The sequence below is a fragment of the Mobula hypostoma genome, chromosome 26 (genome assembly GCF_963921235.1).
Source record: "Mobula hypostoma chromosome 26, sMobHyp1.1, whole genome shotgun sequence".
NCBI lineage: Eukaryota > Metazoa > Chordata > Chondrichthyes > Myliobatiformes > Myliobatidae > Mobula > Mobula hypostoma.
The window spans coordinates 32,687,449-32,693,684 of record NC_086122.1 but is presented as its reverse complement, the minus strand read 5'-3'; positions in this window follow the sequence as shown (position 1 = coordinate 32,693,684).

Sequence of the window (6,236 nt, the reverse complement as noted above, 5' to 3'; positions counted from 1 at the left end):
TGGGTGAGTCCAGAACCAGAGGCCATAGTTTAAGAATAAGGGGTAGGCCATTTAGAATGGAGTTGAGGAAAAACTTTTTCACCCAGAGAGTGGTGGATATGTGGAATGCTCTGCTCCAGAAGGCAGTGGAGGCCAAGTCTCTGGATGCTTTCAAGAAAGAGATGGATAGAGCTCTTAAAGATAATGGAATCAAAGGTTATGGGGATAAGGCAGGAACTGGATACTGATTGTGGATGGTCAGCCATGATCACAGTGAATGGTGGTGCTGGCTTGAGGGGCCGAATGGCCTGCTCCTGCACCCATTGTCTATTAACCCATGACCTCTAGTTGCAGTTCCACCCAACCTCAGTGGAAAACGCCTGCTTGCATTTACTGTATCTATACCCCTCATAATTCTATATACCTCTATCAAACCGCCTCTCAATCTTCTACATTCCAAGGAATAAAGTACTCACCTATTCAATTTTTCCATATAATTCAGGTCCTCCAGATCTGAAAACATATGTCTAAATTTTCTATGTACTCTTTCAACATTATTTACATCTTTCCTGTAGGTAGGTGACCAAAACTGCGCACAATACTCCAAATTAGGCTTCACCCATGTCTTATCCAACTTCAACATAACATCCCATCTCCTGTACTCAATACTTTGATCACCAATGTGCCAAAAGCTTTCTTTTCGACCCTATCAACCTGTGATGCCACTTTCAAAGAATTATGGACCTGTATTCCCAGATCCCTTTGTTCTGCAGCATTCCTCAGTGTCCTGCCATTCATTATGTAAGAGCTACCCCGATTGGTTCTACCAAAGTGCAACACCCCGCACTTGTCTGCATTAAATTCCATCTGACATTTTTCAGCCCATCTTTCCAGCCGGCCCAGATCTCACTACAAGCCATGAGATGGTCTTCCTTGCTGTCCACTGCAGTGTAGCAATTAACTTTGTTATTTGTGTGTATTTGTTAAATGTTGGGCTTTGCTTATCTTTTGAGTTTTCCAGGAATTAAGAACTAATTTGGCCAAGCATTCTGGGAGAAATGTCCAAGGGGTTGTCATAAAGACTCTTTGAATCTTTTATCAGTTCTTAAAGTATTGGAGCTGGGTGGAGAGAACTTATTTTAATGGTGGGGTAGTTGGAAATGAGAAGTCCTGATGAAATTGGTCGTCTAGAGAAGGTAACTTTTGGAGAGCACGGGGTTCTTCACAGGCACAAGAGATTCTGCAGATGCTGGAAATCCAGAACAAGACACACAAAATACTAGAGCAACTCTGCAGATCAGCTAGCATCGATGGAAATGAATATGGAATTGGCGTTTCGAGCATTTACAGAATCACTTATGTTAATGACCAGTTACAAATGTCTAGTATCCAGCGAGTAATTGGATGTTAGATTCTCTTTGATAATTGAGTCAAAACACCCAATTTAATTTTATTTTACAATTATGTACAGTAAAGAATCCCATTAATAATAATGTTATATTTTATGTTACACCTCCATTTTATCTTGTTTGGTCTTCTGGTATTGGTGTGCTGTGCAATCCACTTTCCTCTATCTCCATGTCCCAAGTAATGCCTGGTAATGCTCCCCAACTCCTCCTTCCTGCACTACATTGATGACTGCGTTGGCGCTGCTTCATGCACCTGTGATGGGCTGGTCAATTTCATCAATTTTTTCACCAACTTTCACCCTGCCCTTAACTTCACCAGGTCCATTTCGGACACTTTTCACAATCTCTCTGTCTCCGTCTCTGGAGACAAACTGTTTAGATTAGATTAGATTCAACTTTATTGTCATTGTGCCGAGTACAGATACAAAGCCAATGAAGTGCAGTTAGCATCTGACCAGAAATGCAAAGAATAGTGTTATTTACAAAATAACTGTGAATAAAAAGTAAGTGCTACAGCACGCAAATATAAAAGTACTGAGACAGAACAATGTGGGTGCAATACTGCTTAGCGCTGTGATGTGAGGTTCAGCAGGGTCACAGCCTCAGGGAAGAAGCTCTTCCTGAGCCTGCTGGTGTGGGAGCAGAGGCTCCTGTAGCACCTACCGGATGGGAGGAGAGTAAAAAGTCCATGGTTAGGGTGAGATGCATCCTTGATAATGCTTTTCGCCCTGCCCAGGCAGCGTTTATAGTAGATGTTCTCAATGGTGGGCAATTGGGTGCCGATAATCCGCTGGGCAGTTTTCACCACACGCTGGAGTGTTTTGCAGTCCGATACAAGACGATTACCAACTTACCGATTCCCGTGGTTATCTCATCTGTACCTCTTCCCACCCTGCCTTCTGTAAATATATTATCCCCTTTTCTCAGTTCCTTTGTCTCAATCACATCCCACCCCAGGATGAAGCTTTCCTTTCCAGGACATCATAGAGATTCTCCTCCTTCCACCATTGATGCCACTGGCACCCGCATCTTCTCCATTTCGCAGACATCTGCGCTCACCCCATCTTCCTGCCACCTTAACAGGAATAGAGTTCCTCTTGCCCTCCACTACCACCCCATGAGCCTCTGCATCCAACACATCATCCTCCGCAACTTCCGCCATCTTCAGTGGGATCCTGCTACCAAGCACATCTTTACCTCCTTCCCCCCATTCTCTGCTTTCCACAGGGACCGCTCCCTCCATGATTCACTTGTCCACTCATCCCGCCCCACCAATCTCCCTCCTGGCACTTATCCCTGTAAGTGACAGAAATGCCAAACCTGCCCATTCACTTCCATTCAGGGCCCAAAACAGTCTGTCCAGGTAAGGCAACCGTTCACCTGTGAATCTGTTGGAGTCATCCATTGTATCCTGTGCTCCCGATGTGGTCTCCTCTACACTGGTGGGACCTGGCGTAGACTGGGGGACCGCTTAATCAAGCGTCCCCACTCCATCCGCCAAAAGCAGGATTTCCTGGTGATGAACAATTTTAATCCCTATCCCCTTTCCTGTTTCAGTGTGTCAGTCCAAGGCCTCCTCTTGTGCCACGACAGGACCACACTCAAGGCGGAGAAGTGACACGTCATATTCTGTGTAACCTGATGGCATGAACATCGATTTCTCCTTCTGGTAATTTTCCCCTTCTCTTCCCTCTTCTTATATTCCCCACTCTGGCCTCATACCTCTTCTTCCCACCTGCCTATCACCTCCCCCTGGTGCCCCTCCTCCTTCCCTTTCTCCTATAGTCCAATATTCTCTCCTATTAGATTATTTCTTCACCAGCCCTTTACCTTTCCTACCCACCTGGCTTCATCTATCACCTTCTCCCTATCCTCCTTCCCCTCCCCCCCCAGCTTTTTATTCTGGCATCTCTCCCCTTCCTTTCCAGTCCTGAAGAAGGGTCTCGGCCCAAAATTCTGACTGTTTATTCATTTCCTTAGATGCTGCCTGACCTGCTGAATTCCTCCGGCATTTTGTGTATGTCACTATAGACCAGCTGTGACTTGTTTATTAGAAAGTTGTTAAGTTTAACAAAAAAAATCATGTTTTTCCTCTACATATGCTGCCTATACAATTGAACATTCATAGCATTTTGTTTTTAGTTCATACCTCCAGCATCCACGGTATTTTGCCCTTGATCAGCTATTCATTTTTAGGAGAGAGAAAAGATTGCCGATGCTGGAATCTAAAACTGAAGGAACTCAGCAGGTCAGGCAGCATCTGTGGATCAAAATGGTCAGTCAATATTTTGGGTTGAGACCCTTCATCTGGTCTGGATTACATCCAAATGAAAGGCTTTGACCAGAAACGTCAACTGTCCATTTCCTTCCATAGATCATAAAACATTGGAGCAGAATTAGACCATTTGGCCCATTGAGCCTGTTCCACAATACTGCCTGAACTACTGGGTTCCTCTTGCGTTTTGTGTTTTCAACCTCTAAAGTCAGTATCTCCACAAAGATTGCAAAGAGGTTTGATAGAAGTATTCAATGTAAATAGGGAAGCACTGTTCCCAGTGCTAGAAAGGTTCAGGAGCAGAGGACAAGTTAAGAAGGAGATGGAGAAGAGAGATAAGTGCAGGAGTGAGATATACCAGTTCTTCCTTTTCTCACTGTTACCATCAGGAAGGAGGTACAGAAGCCTGAAGGCACACACTCAGTGATTCAGGAACAGCTTCTTCCCCTCTGCCATTCGATTCCCAAATGGACTTGAATCCTTGGGCACTACCTCACTTTTTTTTAAATATACAGTATTTCTGTTTTTTGCACATTTTAAAAATCTGTTCAGTGTATATATACTGTAATTGATTTACTTGTTTATTATTATTTACTTTATTTCTTTTCTCCTCTAGATTATGTATTGCATTGAACTGCTGCTGCTAAGTTAATAAATTTCACGTCACATGCCGGTGATAATAAACCTGATTCTGATTAAATTGAATGGGTGTCACACCTACAATCTTGCACGCAATGTCCGTAAGACTAAAGAGCTGATCGTAGACTTCAGAAAGGGTAAGACAGGGAAATACACACCAGTCCTCATCAGGAATCAGAAGTGGAAAGGGTCAGCAATTTCAAGTTCCTGAGTGTCAATGCCTCTGAGGAGCTTACCTGGACCTAAATTATCAATGCAGCTACAAAGAAAGCAAATCACTGGCTATACTGCATTCGGAGTTTGAGGAGATTTGTTTGGTCACCTAAAACACTTGAAAACTTCTACAGATGTGCTTTGGAGAGCATTCTGACTGGCTGCACCAGTGTCTGGTATGGTAGGGCGGTGGGGGGGGGGGGGCGGTGGCTCAAAGTGCAGAGAGTGGTAGAATTAGCTGGCTCCACCATGGGTACTAGCCTCTGTGGTATCTAAGACATCTTGCCCCAAGGAGTGGTGCCTCAGAGAGGTGTGTCCATCATTAAGAACCCCCATCATCCAGGACAAGCCCTCTTCTCATTGTTACCATTTGGAAGGAGGTACAGAAACATGAAGGCACACACTCAGCGATTCACGAACAGCTTCTTCCCCTCTGCCATCAGATTTCTGAATGGATATTGAACCCATGAACACTACCTCACTATTTCCTTTTTAGTTTTTGCACTACTTATTTTAATTAATGTACATATATACCCACTGTAATTCTTTCCTATATGTACTGCTGCTGCAAAGTTAACCCATTTCACGCCATATACCGGTGACATTAACCCTGATTCTGATTTGATAGAAGTACTCAAAGTAAATAGGGAGCTAATGTTCCCAGTGGGTAGAAATGTTCAGGAATAGAGGGCATCGAGTTAAGAAAGAGATTTGACATAAGTATTCAAGGTAAATAGGGAGGTGCTGTTCCCAGTGGGTAGAAATGTTCGAGAATAGAGGACGAATTGAGAAAATTGACAAAAAAAAATAAACAAGGAAAACACCTTTCCGCCGAGTAATTGCGTATTCTGGTAAGGGTGATGAAAGAAGATGCATTACACGCGGCACGATAGGATAATAAATATTACACGGGAGACCATTCCCTGAGGCAGCACCAGCCCCGCTCACTCGGCACGACAGGATAATAAATATTACACGGGAGACCACTCCTTGGGGCAGCACCAGCCCCGCTCACTCGGCACGACAGGATAATAAATATTAAACGGGAGACCACTCCTTGGAGGAGCACAAGCCCCGTTCACTCGACAGGATAATGAATATTACACGGGAGACCACTCCTTGGAGGAGCACAAGCCCCGTTCACTCGACATAAATATTAAACGGGAGACCACTCCTTGGAGGAGCACAAGCCCCGTTCACTCCGACAGGATAATGAATATTACACGGGAGACCACTCCTTGGAGGAGCACAAGCCCCGTTCACTCGACAGGATAATAAATATTACACGGGAGACCACTCCTTGGGGCAGCACCAGCCCCGCTCACTCGGCACGACAGGATAATAAATATTACACGGGAGACCACTCCCTGAGGGAGCACCAGCCCCGCTCACTCGGCACGACAGGATAATAAATATTACACGGGAGACCACTCCTTGGGGCAGCACCAGCCCCGCTCACTCGGCACGACAGGATAATAAATATTACACGGGAGACCACTCCTTGGGGCAGCACCAGCCCCGCTCACTCGGCACGACAGGATAATAAATATTACACGGGAGACCACTCCCTGAGGGAGCACCAGTCCCGCTCACTCGGCAGCGAGTCTGCGCCGCTCGGCCCCACATGGTCGCGGCACCAGCTGCAGCTGACACGTGTCCGTCTCCTGATTGGCTGCCTCGATCCCTGACCCCGGCTTGAGGTCAGCGGGCGGGAAGCAGCC